The 20201-nt window shown below is 34.3% G+C and overlaps 1 long non-coding RNA gene across 2 annotated transcripts in view; it reads left to right on the top strand.

The window, feature by feature from the left end:
- Positions 1–20201, top strand: part of LOC150096833 (uncharacterized) — a 157542-nt gene that overhangs the window by 12364 nt on the left and 124977 nt on the right. For both annotated transcript variants that reach the window (XR_016549846.1, XR_016549845.1), the window contains exon 2: positions 13852–14070. This is a non-coding gene — a long non-coding RNA (uncharacterized LOC150096833). The remainder of the gene's footprint in view (positions 1–13851; positions 14071–20201) is intronic.

Consider the following 20201-nt stretch of genomic DNA (forward strand, 5'->3'; position numbering starts at 1 on the left):
ATTCACATTCCTTGGAGTCCTAAAACGACTGTTTGAGGGGCACTTTAGAGGGCGCTTGCATCCATACCATTTCTACAAAGTAGAGCCCGGAAGAGGCAGTTAAGAGCTGTAAGTAAATCTTTTATGATTGCCTACCAGCAAATCCTGTGTAATTTAGGTACATTTTATTTATTGATGAAGCAACGTTCGCTCGATGTGGAATAAATAAGACTCGTAATGAGCATTGATAGATTGTGAACATCTCAACGAAACAATTGAAACGAATTTTGAATTTTTAACTTCCTGATTTCGGTAAATCTTTGATGTGGACTTGCTGGAAACCAATTAATCTGACCATATATATTCAGTGATCATTTCAGTGAATTGAATATACATCTTAATCTTTTTTTTCTCCAAAAATGAGTCTCCGATCCCTTTGAAGTATGCACCAGTGCATTGATGTATGCATTTCCATCATAATGTAACCCTCAATGTATTTTTCCAAATAGTTTTCCGATCATCTGAACTGTCATTCGGATAATCGGAAAACTTTAGCATTAGTGGAAAGCATTATTGGACCTACAAAGGGAAATGACAGCAATGCTCTGCAAAAGAGAATTTTGGACGTTGCAAACAACCCTTGAAAGACCAATCAAGGTTAGCCTGAACAACGCAAGCATTACTATGATGCTTGGAAATATGTATTCCCATGCAAATAAAAAGTCAAAAATTTAGAAACCATGATTTATATATATATATATATATATATATATATATATATATATATATATATATATATATATATATATATATAAATAAGTTTTTAACTTGGGAATAATGTATATTAGGGTTACCAAGTAATTTTATAAGCTTGGTTATTTTACTCTTAATCCCAAGTAAGCAAACAGTTAAGTTTGCGCCTGAAGGTAGTTCAAGTCTAAAGGTGGTACAACACCAGGACAACTCATTGTAAAGGTGGGTAAAGCGACTCACTGAGGAGACCTCAAAAAAGTTGAAACCGGTCTGTGTAGTGATCCCCCATAATGCATTGCAGTATACATCTTTTAGCAGGATGTGCTTTACATTATGGAAAATACTAAGAATAGTGATCAGAGCATTACCCAACTTTACAATGAGTTGCCCTGGTGTTGTACCACCTTTAGACTTGAACTACGTTCAGGCGCAAACTTAACTGTTTACTTACTTGGGATTAAGAGTAAAATAACCAAGCTTATAAAATTACTTGGTAACCCTAATATAATATATATATATATATTCGTGTGTGTGTGCATGTTGTATACAAGGGATGTCTATGCATTGGATTGCTATTCTCGAAACGTTTTGTTCCAAAAAAAAAAAGGTTTCTTGTTCCTTGAAAGGGTTGTCAACCCTTGCAGTAAGAAATGCTTTAACGTGATTTCACAAGAATTTGACGCAGAAATCAATTACTAAATTTGTAAATTAGCAGGAAGCCAGTTTGAAAATGAGTACAAAATGAATCCTAAATGGACGGAATGTTTGCTGTGAGGGTAAAAAGAAAATAATAATAAAAAGAAAGTTTTTTATGGTGATGAAAGAATGAAATCATCAATACAAGGAAGATGCTAAGACTAATAGTTTCGAAAGAATAGACGAAATGACACGCATTTCGGTGAGTGGCAGTGTACGAACAAGTTTTAAAGCTTTTATTTACAACCTGTTTAGGGAAGAACGTTACTCTGACCGTTCTGTCTCTTGTGATTTTCAAATTCAGTGCAGTATAGATCACAGACGTTATACGGATGTTAGAGCATTGTGTGTGTGTGTGTGTGTGCGCGCGCGTGCGTGCGTGCGCGCGCGGATCATTGGCGTTAAATGGATGCTCGCAATTTGTGGCCACTTTCATGTGACGACGCTTCCCTAAGTTTTAGTAGCAAACAGAATATTATTTTTTTATTTTCTTTGAGACAGAACGCGACCTCACTGCTTCAAAGAGATCATATTTTATCGAATATTCTGTGTTCGTTGAGGCATTTTGATTTGTGACTTAATTTGTCACAGACAAAACAATCTAAGTTGTGCAGTGGCGCCTCTATGTCTCTCTCCCTTTAGTTTAAAAATACGTAGCGCCACAAAGCAAATAGGATTCGAAGCCAGAAGAAACAATTCTTCCAGCTTTGAATACGCAAAATTTTAGAACATATATATATATATATATATATATATATAAATTATCGTTTATATTTACCAGGTAGATAATGTTATAAAAATTAGTTTGAATGACTATATACCGAAAATGAAAAAGAATAAGGTCGTTAAATAAATAAATATATATATAGTTTAAAAAAGATTCAGATCAAGAAAAAATAGCTCTCTTCCATAAGGTGCCAGCTGGTTCATGAACCCCGCACTCGGTCTATTCACTGTGCCGAATGATAGGCGCTTCTGTTGACAGTTCCTCGTACGGGTATAAAAAAGAGGATAAATCTGAAAAGATATATGATTCAAAGGCAATTATTACAAAAAGAATTCATTTTGAATCGGTTTATGGTATGTTTTTTTAAAGCTGAATTTTGGAATGCTCGGTATTGGTAATCTGTTGGTAAGGTGTGAAGTTGTCGCACATTGATGATATTTTTTCATAAATGCGCCCACGAACAAGGTTGTAAACCTACTTAGCTGGATTAAAATTAGAATCTGAACACCAAACATGAAATCCTTCGATGCCACTTCAGGCCTCCAATAAGCAGAGATATTACGTAATGTTGTGTTTTGTTATCTTAATAAAATTTGTTTTATTCAAATTTGATAGAGCTGTCTGTTTCACATAAGTTATAGCACTATAGATTGTTTATGTTACTCATTTTAAAATCTTATTTTAGATTTGGGAAATTTTACCTCATTTTGATTAAAAAAAAAACTGAAGGTGATAGTAGAAGTAAACATTACATACTATCCTGATGTGTTGCCTGTAATTAATTGCTAGGCTTACTACCAGGAAAAGGTAAGGCTATCATTTGCTATTCAACATTTGTAACGGTTGTTTTGCAATATAAAAATGAAATATCGAACCACTTCCAATTCAATCAAATTTATTTCCTTTTTAATCATATTTATTTCCTTTCTTTGTATTTCAAATGATGGCCACATACACGCTGTTATACGAGTTTGTACTCTACTTGTGTATTCTCATGATGTCAACCAAGCATTATTGACCGTGTAGTTCCATTCAACATTCAATTTTAGCCGAATTAAACTAAAAGAATGATTTATTATTCATTGCTTTATTTCTCTGTCCACTGAAACGAATCTTCTGTCGTCATCAGAACGTCAAGTTATTAACGTTCGCAATGGTTAGACTAAATTCATGAGAACTGTCTTATCCTCTTGTTAATGTTAGGAATCGTTTAGTCACAGATCAACCGTTAGCCAGTTATGATGTCAAAGTCATAAAACAGTCGAGGGCGACAACGCCGTTATCGTGAAGAGAAGAAAAACAAGTGACATAATGTTCATAGGATTACTAACCGACGAGCCCTACTTAGATCTGTTAAAAAAAAAAAAAATGTAAAATAAAGAAATTATTTTACATATAAATAATAATATAAAAAATAAAAAATAAAAAAATATAAAATTAAAAAAAAAAAAACTTTTGTTTTATTATGAAACGTCAGAAAAGAATTATAAATAATAATAATAATAATAATAAACTGAAGTATGTAAGTTCTGCAGCTACTTACTGGCTACTGATATCAAAATTGGAGATATTCGACTTAACTCTTTACTTTATGCAAATACTCTTGAATCAATCAAGTGAATATCTTCAGGATTCGTTGACTAAATTGAATAGTTGCGCTAATGAAAATCAGTGTCCGCGCGGTTAGCCTAGTGGCTATGCGCTTCGCAACCATAAGCCTTGGAAAGGAATGTCCTAGGTTCGATTCCCGTCGACGACGCGAGGAGCTTAAGGATTTTCCTCAGCCATAGGCAAGTTAGCCGGTCTTGGGCGTAGACAGCAGGGTTTTTACCACCATTTTATCTGGGTTTTTTCATCCTGCAAGCAGGCAAACCGGTCCTGTGAACACACACGGATTACAGTCAGGAATACTGACCGAGCCAGAAGTCTGATTGGTCAGCTATGCCGGGTCCGGAGCCTGGATAAAATTTGGGGGCACTTAGACGATGCCGTCCCTCCCCGTAAAAAGGGGGATCACGATCGTGTATCATCACACGGAAAGAAGAAGAATGAAAATCAGTAATTCATGAAAATTGAAAATAACATATCGCTTCTGTAAAACGTCGTTATCTGTATTTTCCTGGATTAGCATCACCTGCATCATCAGGAAAGCGTCCCCTGCATTTCTAATAGAGAACCTATAAAAGAAGTAAAATATTATTTCTATTTGAGCACAATTTTTAGTGACGGGAAGAAATTCAATATGGTAATAAATAAAAGAATAAGCAAAGCAAACTGAGTGGGCATTTCAATTTCCAGCGGCAGCCAGTCAGAGATAGCTGGCTTAATACTTTCACTAATTTTAAGCAGCATCCAGTGAAGAGACAGCAAACAATGACGCCATCTCCTAGTCCTTGAAATAGTGTGGGTTCTACAGTTGATTTATTTCAGTTTATGCGTTTACGAAAAACCCGTCTCCGGGAGGCAAAATCCGTTTGTCTGTGCTGGAGATCGACAACCTACCGAACCGGTGGAAGAAGGGCTTTGATAAAGTTCTTCAAGTCGGCGACTTAGGTCATACTTCGGGCGGTCTAGCGCTGTGGAAGCAAACGTCACTTCCACTGAGCTCCACAGACTTCTCCAAACACTACATTAGCAGTATAAAAATAGTGTTCCAGCCAATTTTAATTTATAGATCAGATAGTTGAGTTATTATAACTCAACTATCTGATCTAAAGCAGCTGATTAAAGACTAGAGAGAGTAGATATGAAAGTGTTTAAGAAAAATTAACAGAGAAATTAAAAATTAAAAAAGAAAACATAAAAAAAAAGCTGGAGATCAAGATCTGGGTAGATTGATGCATTTAAAAGTGTCTTAGAAGATTGAAATATAAGATCTAATAATATTGCAGTCCTGTCAGATAGTCAGATAACAAACTAATTTGGAGCAAAATTGTCAATAGCAATTACTAATAATGTAAGCTTTCCTGTTACACTCTCGTGGCATCCTGTAATTCCCTTGAGGGCATGTCAGTAAGTTGATGTTGGCAATGATGATAATGATCGCTAGGCATTAATGAGTAAATAAATAATGTATTGTCTGTAATCGGCAGCCTTGGTGACTCAGTGAATGCAGTTTATTCTGATAGACCTAAGTTTCAATGTGTCTTGGATGCAACTTTATTGTTTTGAGGGGGGGGGGGGGGCATTTAAACTGACAGCGAGTTAGTCACGCAACAACAATATATATATTTAGGCTTAAGACTAACGATGTTACTGTAAGGTCACATAAGCCAAGAATATTTGGTGGGTCGTGGACTAGGAAGATACGCTTATTATTATTATTACTATTATTCTTTCATTTTTCAAAATATCTCTCTCTTCCTCCATCCCTCTCTTTCTCTTTTCTAAAGTTTTAGAGCAAATTTTGGAAGCTAAACTTTATAAGCGCAAATTTATAATTAAAACAATAAAACGTATAATATGAAACTGAAAAGCTAATAAATTACTTTAAACATTCTTTAGCCTTGTGATAAATTATTAATTTTATTAAAAAATTCCAAAAAAAAAATTAAAAAGTACCGATTTTTTTGTTTATAAAACAAAAATTAACTAAAAATTAAAGAAATACTAATTCGTAATTTAGATAAAATGCATTCTAATTCAGTTCGCTTAAGTAAATTAGAATTTACTTAAGCGAACTGAATTAGAATGTTATAACGTGAGACAAATACCACAAGAAACAGGAGGTTTGGGGATTTGGAAATGGCTATTCGATTAATATTGTTGTTTTACTTGCTGAGTATGTAAATTACCTTCTGAGAAATATTATCACTGCAGCAGGAACAGTGCTAATAATAAAATAATATCAATAATACTCTAAATTGCAGTCAGCCTCCTTTTTTTCAGTACGTAGCAAATTTCCTTTTCATATGAATGCTTTAACGAAATTATCTGAATAAACTCTCGGATTCCAATGCGTTTCTTTACCAAAAAAAAGTACTAAGTTTGTCAGGCGCAGTAAACTAACAAGAATTCTGTTGATAAGGCAATTTATTATTATAATAAGCATATATAGGATAGACTGGAGAGTTATTGGATATACGATTAAAAAAAATATGTCGAAAAAAATGAGGAATACAGAGCAGAAATTAATAATTCTGTAGCTATGGTTAAACTACAGATTCAAGAAAAACGACGTGGTTGACAAAAGAACCTAATGAACTTAAACTATGATGGTTCTGGGACTTGAGCGTTATTTTAGATTAGGATTCCAACATCAACTTCTATAGAAGCAGACTGCTGAACAGTTAGACATCTCTGGGGTGCACGAATCGTTTAATTTTATTTATTTATATATTTAAGGACAAAATTCAAGAGGCTTGAGTCGTAGCCTTGACAAATCAAGAGTCATAAATAATTGTCCGAGTAGACCTTCATAAATATCCATGAATACCTTATGTGGGTTTCAAACCAGCAGCTTTTAAGATTAAAAAAATAATAATAAAGGTTCATTATACAGAACTCATACTTAAGTCGTAGAACCTCCGTAGCATATTTCGTTTCAAAAAAGCCTTTTGATTGCAAAACCCTGAATTCGAATCCTGTCCATGACCTGTGGATCATTTATCAGGGCTTTTCAATTGAAGATGAGTTAGTCGGTCTCGTATATGGAGGTGGAGGGCTTCTTCTCCCGGAAACTTAGAATTTTCATCCCTTACACGTAAACTGGCCCCGTGAACACACATATTTACAGACAAAATACTTAGAGAAATGCAGCAGAAGATGGCAAACTAACAACAAATTGCCTAAGATCCCTAATTTGGGGACTCAACCCATCTAAGGATGGGTTGAGTTCTAACCACTGACTTTAGTTTTAAGTCAGTGGTTAGAACTGAAGGTTTGATATAAAATCAGATATAAGAGCTATATGCTGTTGCCCCTTGTTCTTCATCATCCATACTGATCACATTTCATAACTCCTTTGCGCGTTAAGCAACTAAGTACAACATTTGGAGAAACTTTGAATCTGCAACAGCAGTTTCTCTCGCTCACTAACTCCATCGTCTGTTTTTTAATGATAATCCAAGAGCATACTTTGAAATTGCCATCTTTCCAAAACAAGCACATTTTATTCATTGTTATACAGCAGTGGAGAGAGATATTCTCTATCGCTGTGGCACAATGGACAAAAATGAGTATTTGAGAATATCTGTCTAATCTAAATCACAGAATATCGTTCTACTCCAAATGAAGTATTTCGAAAACTTGATCCCAACACATTTCCAAAAATGTTATTTGCCGATTTTGTTTAATAGCACAGAAGTTATTACACTTTGTCATTAAATATCCATAGACAGAGCTATCTGTGATCTAACATCCCAAGTATTTAAATTTCTACATCTGAATGTTCCAGAAACACATTCTTTATTCTAACGGAGACTGCAGTTAGTGCTGTGACGGATAAGGATTAGATAACCGATTATTTGGATTAAAACACTAAAATTTTCAGCCACTTCAGATCTGCATTGTTCAGAGTGAGGATTTCATGACGTTGAAATCGTGATATTTAAAAGCTCCATTCCACAGTTGAATTTCAACTCTTATTACGTTTTTGTTAATATATTCCATAAGTTAACATGAGCTCAGATTGTTTATATACCAGCTGTGCAAAAGTTAGGATATTTAAGGCTAATTACTTATGTCAACAATCCGTTAGGTACACTAGTCTCGATGAAGATATCGATCATAAAAGAGAAAAGAAAAGACAGATAAGTTTTCCGCTAAGAGAGAGTTGCCTTCGGCTACAGAATGTGCTCGCTGGCACTTCCTAACGGCAAGTTGTTTACAGAACTCTACCCTAACTACCGTTTCCACTTTTCCGATAGCAAACAGGCCGAGAAGAAACGACCTTGATGTCGAGGGGGGATAGTAGGTAGACAGCTGCATACCGTACATGCCACTGTCTGTGACTATCGGCATATTGAAGGCCAGGAATTCTTCAGTTCACTAACCGCCAAGGTCGCCCGCCTGCTGCTTGGACAGTGAATGTCCGGATCGTAGATGAAGTAGCTTTGCTAAATGTTTCCCTCGCTCTGCTACCCACCCTCAGATCCCCGATGGGAATTTCTGGCAGGAAATAAGACAGAAATATTGATTCACTCAGAGGAACGAATGCAATGAATGCTGACTGTAATTACACTCCGAAAGAATTAGATGAGTGGTGTGTGTGTGCATCGCTTCTACAAAATATCGATTTCCTTGTGATTCCAACATAATCTTTTTTTTTTAATCCATTATATAAGGCAATTTATGTCATTCCGGATTTTATTTTATTTTATGTTTTGATTATCCATTTGACTATTTTTCGTTAAAGACAATTGCATTTAAATTTTGACATTTCTATCTAGAAAATTAAGAAAATAATAAATGAAAATAAAATCCAACGAGAATGATATTATTTAAATTAATGCATAGATCTCATTCAAGTGCTTACTAAGACCCGTTTAAAAATGCTTTGAATTAAGTTTTAAAGATAGGAGAAATTTCATGGTACAATACCAAGCCACTTTCTGGAAGAACTATAGCCTAAAATGTACTGGGAAAATCAAAGGAACCTGCCTTCTGGGAAATGTAAATTTTAGTGTCTTTTATCTTGAAATAAAGCAATAGGTTTTCGAACAGCTAGTGGCGCACTTACGTCTGGCACTAGTTTACTGCAATTTATTTTCTATCTTGTTTAAATTCTTAGTACCGTCTCATCCAAATTCTTGAGGATTAGTTTAGGTTTTCACAAATACAGCTCTTTCCTCAGAAGACTTTGTGCGCTGCAGATCATATAAGCGCTGACTAGAATAATAAATAAATTCGTTTACGCGATCCAGTGGTGAATTCCGAAGAGATTCCAGATTTTTTTAAAAACTATATTTGGAATTAAAATACAAAGAAAATAGCATAAATACCATAAGCAAAAAAAAAAAAAAAAATGCGCTATGTAAATCTGTTTCGTGCAGACGACTCTTAGTGAATTTCTCAAATTTTTAGCAGCGCCATCTCATGCAAATTATTAATTTGCATGAGAGGGCGCTGTATTGCTAGTAACCAAACGATTTCTAGTTGAGATATTTTATTTGGCATTACGTTGTTCACTAATATTAATAATAAAAGTTATCAAATAATTACATAGATAATAAATGGCGAAAAGCAAAGCAAGAGGTTTTATAATTAAAAACGTAAGTAAATTTTGTGTGTTGGGGGGGGGATAAGACTGAATATAACTTATAGCACTAAGAGCAACTCTTAGCGGCAGGATTATCATAAAATTATTGCCGAGTCACTATTCGCCTATAAAATTAAAATATTATTGTGTGATTGCCAAACTATGCATAATAAAATCATTAAGTATTGTATATCATATTTAATGTGAGCATATAAGCATATCAAATATAATAACAGTAATGTGTAGCTATATTTCTCATAATAGATTAAAAAATAAAAATATCCATATTTTTGAGATAGGAATAATATTTAATTTATTTAATGACTATATTTTAGTTTTTAAATATCAATTTAATTGTCATTTTGATAGGTTAAAAAACTAATTATATCAATAAAACTAGAAATCATAAAAACCTGGTAAGTATTTCTGAAGGTACTCTAATATTTTAATGGAGAATCCTATGAAAATATGTTATGAATATATAAATTATTATAATAATTGTTTTTGTATTAATTTATTTATTTAAATTCATGTATTTATATATTTTTAACACGAATATATACGGATGTAATTAGTTCGGTGAGCTTTGCTTGCGAAACTTGACATTCATAACAGTGGAGAATCTCTCGTAGTTACCGAGTTTTTTTTTTTTTTTAATTTTTGTAATTAGATGGGTTGAACTAAATTAGTAAAGAGCAAAAAAACTTTACGCTGATCTGATCTGATCGTCTAATTAATCTAATAATCTAAGTTTATTAAAGATGGATAAATCTTTAACGCCCTTAACTTTTTAACTAGCTAATTACACCAAATCAGAAGAATGTAAAAAAATGCTGAGATTAAACCGTAAGGTATCACTTAGCATATTCTAAAAAAATAACAACAAAAAAAAAAAAGATGGTGCAGAAATGACAGCTCTCTTTTTTTGCACAACTTGCTTCATAAAATGAGAAGGAAATTTAACATATTCGCGAGTTCTTTTTTACGCTGTGATGTTAGAACGCATAATATGTATGGTTAAATGGTTCTTACGTAACATAATAAATTTTTAACGTATGACTTTTAAGGCATTACTAATAAAGTAGCCAGAAATGGCAACTTTTCATTCTTAATAATACGTTCAGGTGGCTATGTGATTAAATTTTTAAATTGTAGACTTTTTTTATTTATTTTTTAAACAGTAAATTTCTAAAATGCAATTTGCCGATAATTTTTGTCATATGTACCTTTCCTTGGCCATTCAACTCATGGCGTTAATGTCAATACTGGAAATAAATATTTTTTAATGTCAGGAAAAAAATATTTTTATTTTTCTTATGACGCTCTCATTTATCCAAAAACGAAAACGGCTCTCTAAAAATCACTCTTAGTATTGTAAATTAACTGCCTATGTATATTTACAAACCAAACCAAACAACAATATTTTCCTAACAAATTTTCTCCATGTGAATCATTGTCATATCTGATTCAGAGTTAAAAAATAAGCGATTTTCTTTCTTATTTTATATATATATACCAAGCAATTTTATAAGCTAGGTTTTAATCCTTTTTCCCAAGTAAGCAAACAGACAAGTAAGTCAAGTTTGCTCCTGCACGTAGTGCAAGTCTGAGGCAACTCGTGGTAAAGGTGGAGTAAGCTCCAATCACTTTCCTTAGTATTTTCCCTAATGCAAACCACATCCCCTTGCGGAGATGTATGATGCTATGCATTAAAGGCAAGGGCCACTACTTTCGAATTAGTAACTCGAAAAAAGAAAACTTCAGCACAAGATTTTATGGCAAAAAGTTTTGGTCAGGATACATTCAAAAGTGCCTCTTGAATGAGTGTACTAGTTCAAGAGGAACTAGCAGACTCATTCAATCATGCCTTCACAAACAATATCACACAACTCAAAAAAAAAAAAAAAACACAATCTACCAAAGATCGACAAAAAACCACCGGCACAAAGTCAACAACAGACAATGTATTTTCCGAAAAAAAAAGCACTTTTACAGCTAAAACCAAAGACTACTCCAGGAATAGAAAAATAAGACTCACAGACCTTTTAACACACTTTGAACAAATAAATCCAATACTTTTGAGACTCGTGAACATAATATTCGACAGTGGCATTATTCCACAACAACTAAAAACTGCAATAATTACGCCAATTTACAAACATGGTAAAAGAAACGATACTCAGAACTACAGACCAATAGCTACACTGCCAGTCATCTCAAAAATTCTAGAAACAATAACACACACCAGACTACAGAACTATTTACAGAAGTACAACGTCATCTCACAAAACCAATACGGCTTTCAGAAAACAAAAAAGCACCATCACTTTATTAGAAGACATCGCCGACGCAATAAACAAAGCTCTCGATAAAAACAAGTACGCCGTCCTTATACTGCTTGATTTAACCAAAGCATTTGACACACTTGAACATGACATACTACTCACCAAACGATACTCAATAAAGAGGAACACTGCATACATAGTTCAGGAACTACCTCTCAAGCAGAACACAAGTAACAAAAATAGGTACATGTCACAGCCGGGGTATACAAAAAAAAAAAAAACACGGTGTCCCTCAAGGCGCCATATATCATTCACTCTATTCGACATATACATTAACGATGTTCATAACCTGGCCATAAGAAGTCAAATATTTCAGTATGCAGATGACACCGCACTACTAGCAATCCACACGGCTCTCTCAAAAGCACAACAAGACCTAAACGAAATCACAACATACTTCTACCAAAATGCAATTGTAATATACGGCACCAAAACACAGATGCTGTTAATACACAACCAAAAAATCATACGCCCAGCACCACTATCGATACGTTGTCACACATACCGCTGCATTAACAACAAAAATAGCTGCAAATGTTCCGAAATCAAACCTGTAACACATGCAAAATACCTCGGTGTCTATATAGATTGCCACTTTAAATGGACTAAACATATAGAATACCTACATACCAAACTCCGGATCATCGCAGCAAAACTCTTCCAAGTTAAAGACATTATTCCATCCAGCATAAAAAAATCTCCTATATCACGGTATCTGCGAATCCCTACTCAGATACAGTCTACGCAAACACATCAAACAGCCACCTAACAAAGTTAGAAACATTACACAGGAAAATTGTGTCAACAGTGATTTGGACACCTTATACGCGACAGCCAATATCCGACCAGCACATGGCGATACACAGAATCCTGAGCATTAAAAATCTGAAAAACTACATAATATTACTAAGGAATTACTTCAACATCACCGATCGAAACAACAGAGACACATATCGTATAACACGACCCACAACAACTCTTTAGATTCCTACACCCTTCAACAACTCATACGATTCTTTTGTGAGATCACATCAGATACCCACGCAACTCAACAACCTACCAAGAAAGTTAAAACACGTAGATAACTACAGAACATTAAAAAACGAACTCTGGAAAATATACCAACAAAGTTAAGAAACCATTAACATTAATATACACATCACAAATCACCAGCATCCAATGCTGGTGATTTGTGATGAGTAGTGACAATAGTAGTGTCACCTCTTTAGTGACAATATTATTATTGTCACTAAAGAGGTTTATTGTAATTGTGGAAATATTTTTGAAATCAATAAAAAAAATATTATTATCATTATCATTATTATTTCAGCCTCCCATCAGGAGATTTAAGTCCATCATAGGTGGCTACGGGATTGACTGTCAATTAGTTTAAAAAGTGTTCTAGACTGCATTCATGTTTTCATGTTTCTGAGATGAAAATCATAAAACATGGAGGAAAACCGACCCTAAATACGAACTGTTGAACCATATATTGGCTACCATTATCTTCCTTAATTCTCCGTTGAATAAGGATTATTATAAATATTCATCGTATGGGTTTGGATTATCAAATTCATGAAGGTCGGGACAGTCGCTTGTTTGTTTGAAGACGATGTCCAGCTGCATTGTAATGCGCGCGCGAATTTACACATAACATGCAACCTGATAATACAAGTTATTTGCTCATGGTCCAAATATAGTGAAAGATCTGTTTAATTTTAAAAAATTCCTGTCCTTTCTTTGGTCTGCAGTAGAAATAACACAGATGTAGTGCCCTCAATTAGTTTTTATCAGCCCACATGAATTCTTCGTTGAAGTTCAAATATTGATAACCGAAAGGTAATGAAATCAGATGAGTTTTATATTTCCGCAGTCTTATTTCGTTCTTTTTTATTAATCATTTTTGAATAATTATATGACAATTAAATTTATATTGTAAATTTAAGCATTAGTTAATCAGAAAAATGGCACCTCTTTTACTATAATGTATGTTCCAAAACGCTATACTAAATTTATGTATATCCCAAATTATAGCACAATTTGTAACAAGATGTTTATCGTTTAGTGAGATCGGTTATTGTTATTATCATTTTTTCATTTCGTAACTGTCCATTCGCTTTATACACAACTGAGTATTTATTATTATTGTTCAGGGTTGAAATTTCACCTGTGATGTGAAGAGAGGTTCATTGCTGATTGGTTTACTGAAACATGTGACCAAACTTTTTAAATGTCCTACTTCAAAATAAAGACGTGCAGAAATGTAAAACGGAACTTTATATACAGATGACTGAGTTAGGCTGAAATCTCCTGAGATTCAGATGCAGATCCCTGTGCGCCATTTGAAGACATGCTACAGATGTCAAATTCAGGTATATAATTTCTGTCATAATATTTCAAGGTAATTAAAGTCTTAGCATATTCCTTACACATTGTCCTTCGTATTTAAAATGTCGATACAAAAATCCTTATCATACGTAAAGCAAATTGTATTCTTATAAGAAATGAGGTGTTTAGTCCTACGTCCGAAATGTTGACTTTTGATCTAATAATAAAGCTCTGTTGTATTTCGCAGTTGGAAGTCGATAATACATTGCTTCGAAATCGCTTAATTTAGTTCGATATTCTAGGGGCGACATTGTTCGTCTTTATTGAGGGGAAGTAGGAAATCGTTATTGTGATTGTGCTAATGCAATCAAGATGTAGTTAGCTCTCTTCTCTGCGCCGATCCTTTGTTCTTCCTGTGATTAAGGACAAAATGTTCCGCTAGGATGAATGCGAAGAACAGCAAAAAAAAAAAAAAAAAAACGAGATACAAATAAACAACAAAATGGCTTTCTGATTCCGTACAGAGAACGATAACAATAGCCTAAAGCAGCAATCAGATAAATAATAGATGACCTAAGAAAAATAAAACGTAACAAAAAAAGAGATAAGATGGATAAAAGAAATAAACAAATGAGGACCCTCTACCGACATGAAAAGCATCAAAGAATACACAGAGAGATATTACATAGTGTGCTAATAGTACATAATAGAGACTAAGCATTAAACTGTACAGAAATCTGATTCTACTGATGCAGCCTATATCCACCCTTAATTTATGATCTCTCTCTCTCTCTCTCTCTCTCTCTCTTGTGTGTGTGTGTGTGTGTGTGTGTGTGTGTGTGCTTGAGTGTGTGCGTGCTCGCACACACTCATGCCCGTCCATGATGTGAAGAACCTTTATCTGGTTCGCCCAAAGGTGAATTAGCGGGTCTCATACGGAGGTAAAAGTTTTTTTTTCACCCTGAAACTCGGGTTTTTCGTCCCTCAGAACAGGCAAATGGTTCCTGAACACACACACACACACACACGGATCTAGTCATAAAATACATACTTAATCCCTCATTACGAGGCCTCATGCTATAGTATTCATATGGGTTCCTCCACCGTCCCTTAGGACGGTGGAGGAACGGGGGGAACGCATACGAATAGTTTTACTAAACTAATCAATGGTATTTGAAGGATGAGTTAAAAGTGTATACACAAAATTTCAAATTATTAGAATAACGTTTTTTGTTTTCTTTTTGTAAGTAAAATCACATTTGTACTCGAATTTTTTAAATTGAAAATATGTGTATACATATCTGCATAATAATAACAAGATAAGCTTTTCATTTCGAAAGAGTGCCATAAAGTCACTTCAGCTTGCTATTGAAGATTATCAGGATGTCATACCGTAATAAATATTTCTTGCTATTTTGTCTCGGAGGAGGTAAATCTCGAAAGTGATTGAGAGTCTATGAGAATACACCATCAGCATGAGTTGTCTTTATGATTATTTTTAAAATAAATTTCAATGACAACTTTTTTTTTTATTTCTGGTCTCTCTCTCTCTCTCTCTCTCTCTCTCTCTCGTTCGCTCTTTCTTTGTTTCTTTCATTCTTCCCCCCCCCCCTTCAGTATTTGTCAATTCATACTAATCGAGATTTCACTTCTGAAAATATCTTTTGCAAACAAGAGCTAGCGTTTTTTTTTTCGTTTTTTTTTTTTAACAATTTACAGGTTTCTGCCTAGTTTCTGACGTCAGAAACAAGGATTTAACGATCTCTTCTGAAAACTAACCATGAAACGTTTTTCAAGCTTCTCCAAGCGTGCAGTAAGCAAGATAGTGGTTGAATTCAAACCAGGAGATGAAACCATCGAAGACAGACCTGTTATTTGGAGTGCAGATATCAACCGACCTGCATTTCTTTATTCTATAACAAGGGTTATAAAGTAACTTTTTTTCCCCTGCTAGCTATGTTTTATTTCACCAGGAAAAGCAGTTTTTACACCTAGAGAATAGGTGTGGAATAAAAACCTTTATATATCATAGACTTGAATCATTCAATTGATTACGTGTAAACCTCATTAAAAAGCCATACCTCACTGAAATACAAATTGAGGATTATGGTTTTAGGCAATTTATTAAACAGAAACCTTTTCATAAAACTGCACTTGGTTTTGTCGTGTACCAGACTGCGCAGGTGTGTTCTACAAGCGTGTATTTAATTGTGAGTGACTGTTAAGGATATTGTACAAGGCTTTCGAAAAGTCTTGCACTATTTTCAAAACATACTTTGTATTCGAAGCGACATTAGCATTTCCGTTACACATAAAAATGCCATAGTTGTTATTCATTGGCCACTTTCACACTCTTTTCACTAAAGAGCGATATCCATGATATTGCGATAAATAAGATATTGACTTGTCGTTGTCGGTGTCTGAAGATAGACAGGAAAGTGGAGAAAATGATCTCAGAATGGGAATCCCACTTCAGCCCCGTCTAGTTTTATCGTCTGAGTACCACATTATGATGTGTAAAAGGAGAAACCTTTGGCTGCTTACAATCGATAATAAACCACACTTTCGTGGAGATGTGCTAATGACCCTTCGCATAGATGATTGATCGTTAATAATGTGATTATCGATCACTACGGTAATTAACCTTGATTGAACTGTACTCTATTCACACCTACAATCAAGAGAAAACAGCTGCAATTTTAAGGCGTTCATACCTCGTCTTAGGGTGTCGCACAAAAACACGGATTTTTCCTCGTGTATTTCGTGTTTTTGTGTTTTACATGAGGGACTTCTGTTTTAATGGAATAGTTCGAAGGACATTTTTTTGAAAGCGTCTGGTTTAATTCTATTAACAAAACAAGGGCAGAATTAATGTTCAGCCAAAGCCGAGTTGGTTGATCTCAGGTAAAGTTGATTTTTTCCGTACAAATCAGAAAAACCTCCAGTCTTAATGATTAAATTTTGGAGAAGATTACTTTACACTAATCTGGACCTACGATTAGTATGGAAAAATAAAATCGTGCACAATGTAATAATGAAAATGGATAATTTAATCTCTTTTACTAACATTACTTGTAATTTTAGATGTCACACTCAACAGTTCCTTTATCTTCATTAAACATCAAAAACAGATAGCAACAGCCACCGTGGTTGTTAGACTTCGTCTTACAGGCCATCGTTAAAATAGCAATTCATATTAAACTAATGACAGCTTTATAAAGCTCAACGCACCATTGCCTCGATTACAGATGCCTTTGTGTATATCTTCCCACTGAATGTAAATAAACGCATTTTGACTATTCCAAAAATGCATTACTCATTTTTGTTACGAAGATGAACATGTTGGTCTTGCCTTCAACAGTATTCTAACTATTTTCAAATTGCTCTATAGAATTCAGAAGGATGTTGCTAATTTTGCATTTCCATTTCCTTAAATCATATTACCATAGCTGCTTCAGCCTCTTTGCGCGATGACATGATAGACAATGTAATAGTATCAATCAAGTGGAGTATTTATATCCAACTTCCATAGTATAAACATGGCAAGAATACATGATCACAGTGCAAAATGTCAATATGATTCGGCATTCATTTTTCTAGGCACTACGACAAAGGAGTCCTCGCTAGTCCAAACTAGAAGAAATATTCGCATGCATTAACATCGCTCTACCCCACTCACAGCCCACGGTACAATAGTCTGCTGTATAATCGTTACGATCTCCGTACCATGGAAGCCCATCGTGGGCTTTGCTTAGAAATTTTTTGGTCTCATATACAGGAAACCCTTCCACGGAAACCTAACATGAACTTCAGTACTTAATGTTCAAGACTTCTACAATTGTGAGCGCGATGAACTTCTGGTTGGGAAACATTGATTTTTCCACATTTTAGTGACGGTAGTCATATAAGCTTATTAATAACTAATATGGCAGCCTATGGAAGCTGGTTTACTCTAAACAACGCCCTATTACCAGCAGTGCACACACTAAAGCCATTTAGTATGCTTTCATACAAATTTGAAGCAAATGGATTTGTGAAAAGAGATTTGTGCATTCATTTTATAGCAGGTGTTAATGCTGGAACAACCTTAGAAATTTGATCCTGAAAAACAACGAAGGAAAATATATTTTCATTATAAATATATAGTTTTAGGGTAGTTATTCTTCCTGCATTTATTTTATATCTGTGTGCATTGAGTGAATTCGAGTTACTGTTTTTAATTTGGGATATTTCGAGTTTGTAATTCTTATCTGTGATTGATTCGTGTTTAGAAAACAGCAAGGTTGGTACAAAGAGTATGAGAGAGAGAGAGAGAGAGAGAGAGAGGGAGTTGGTGAATTGGTACCAATAATGTAATTCTAGAGTGTCAAATAAATAAATAAAAATAAACAAAATAAAGACGGAAATTTTTTCAATTTAATTTAATTAAGTTTGTTTTATTTCGATTTTGAATATTTTATAGAAATTTCAATCACAGATTTATTTGTCATCTGTAAATACTAATCAGAATAATAGTAAAATATAGTAAAGAAATTTAGACGGTCGCTACATTAAATTAAACATCAATATATGGATGTCTAACTTAGCAATACAATAAAGATAAAACAATCTGATACTAATTGAAACTAAAGGAAATTAAACAGAAATCAAGGTATGTAAAATTCCATGAATAATACATTCATCTTTCGAGTTAATAGATTGAGAAGTACTAGACGTCGGCATCATTTTTAATACCATTGCAAGTATATTGTTTTTCTTCTTTAACTGAGTTATGTGAGGCACTGGAGCGACCCAGCATGGGATTTCATATTTGGGAGCACGTAAATTTCATTGTTGTGATGAGAAACGTTCTTGCTGTAGAATGATAATGCTAACATTACAGCAACGTTTCTACAGAAATGTTCGTAGCAAATTGATTTATACCAGTCAGATATTCTAACGTAGTGCTATTTTACGAAAGCTCTCTATTCATGAAACTATCAGCTAAGCGAACAGTTCGCCATTTACTCTTTACGGACAGTTGTTCATTTATCATTCTTTAAGTAATGAAGACATTCTGAGCACATCTCATGAAGATAGAAGTCAACTCACCAGCTTTTTGATACAATGGCTGGTTCAAACCTCCAGAGTATCAGCTGTAACGCTAGCTAGAAATAGTTTGTTTCTAACTTACTAAGCAAACCCTCTTAAAGACAATATGCACATCATAAGACTCCTTGAAGAATTAATGATCTGTCTAGGGAGCGGAAAAGATTTCATGAACAAATAGAAGATAATAGATGCTGATTCTATTTGTAATGTACGACCGCATCTAAATTCCAGGAAATACTTCTCCAGCTAGAGATTTTAATCATTGTTTCTATGTTATATTAACAAATGCATATCCTGTATTAGGCATGCACAGTAGCGAAGGAATTAATCCGAACAAGCAGAATTTTTGTCAAGGTTTTGATTTTGGTTTTAGTTCACTATTTTGTATGAGAGCGCCGTGTTTTAGCTGTCTCTACGATGTTTATTAATAGTTTTGTGCGTTTATAATAATGTAAACAGATGGACTTTCGTAGTTTTATTCATTTTGTGTAGCTATAAAATGAACACATTTCCGAGAAAGCGTTCAAAATATGAACTCTTTCGCAGCACACACCCATGACTCAAAGACAAATTGTCAATGAGTGTGGTGTTGGTTTCGGTGCTGTTAATGCGATTTTAAAGAGGTTTAGAGAGACAGGTACCTTTTATCCTGACAGAAAAGGAAAATGTGAACGAAAAAGGATAACTACACTCGCTCAAGATCGTCTACTAGTCATGAAAAGCAAAATAAATCCAGTATCATCTGCTGTAAACTTAAATAGAGACCTGGCAGCTAGTGGAATGTTGGATGACATGACAGTCCGTCGAAGGTTGTTGGCAGCAGGGATGACTGCCCACAGACAAAAAAAAAAAAAAAAAAAAGAAACAACCGTTGACGAAGACTACGCAGAAAAAAAGGCACCAAAAGTGTACAAAGAATGGAATGTTGAGGAGAAGGTCATATTCTCAGATGAGAGCCATTTCTTTGTCAAAGGAAACCAAGTACCTTATGTTCGCAAATCAACGGCTGAGAAGACTTCTCCGGCTCACCTTCAACAAGCTCCCAAACACCTAGCTAAAAAGATGTTCTGGTGTTGTTTTACAC

The sequence above is a fragment of the Typopeltis vanoorti genome, chromosome 18 (genome assembly GCF_054136105.1).
Source record: "Typopeltis vanoorti isolate ZY-2024b chromosome 18, IOZ_Tvanoo_1.0, whole genome shotgun sequence".
In the NCBI taxonomy this organism is placed as follows: domain Eukaryota; kingdom Metazoa; phylum Arthropoda; class Arachnida; order Uropygi; family Thelyphonidae; genus Typopeltis; species Typopeltis vanoorti.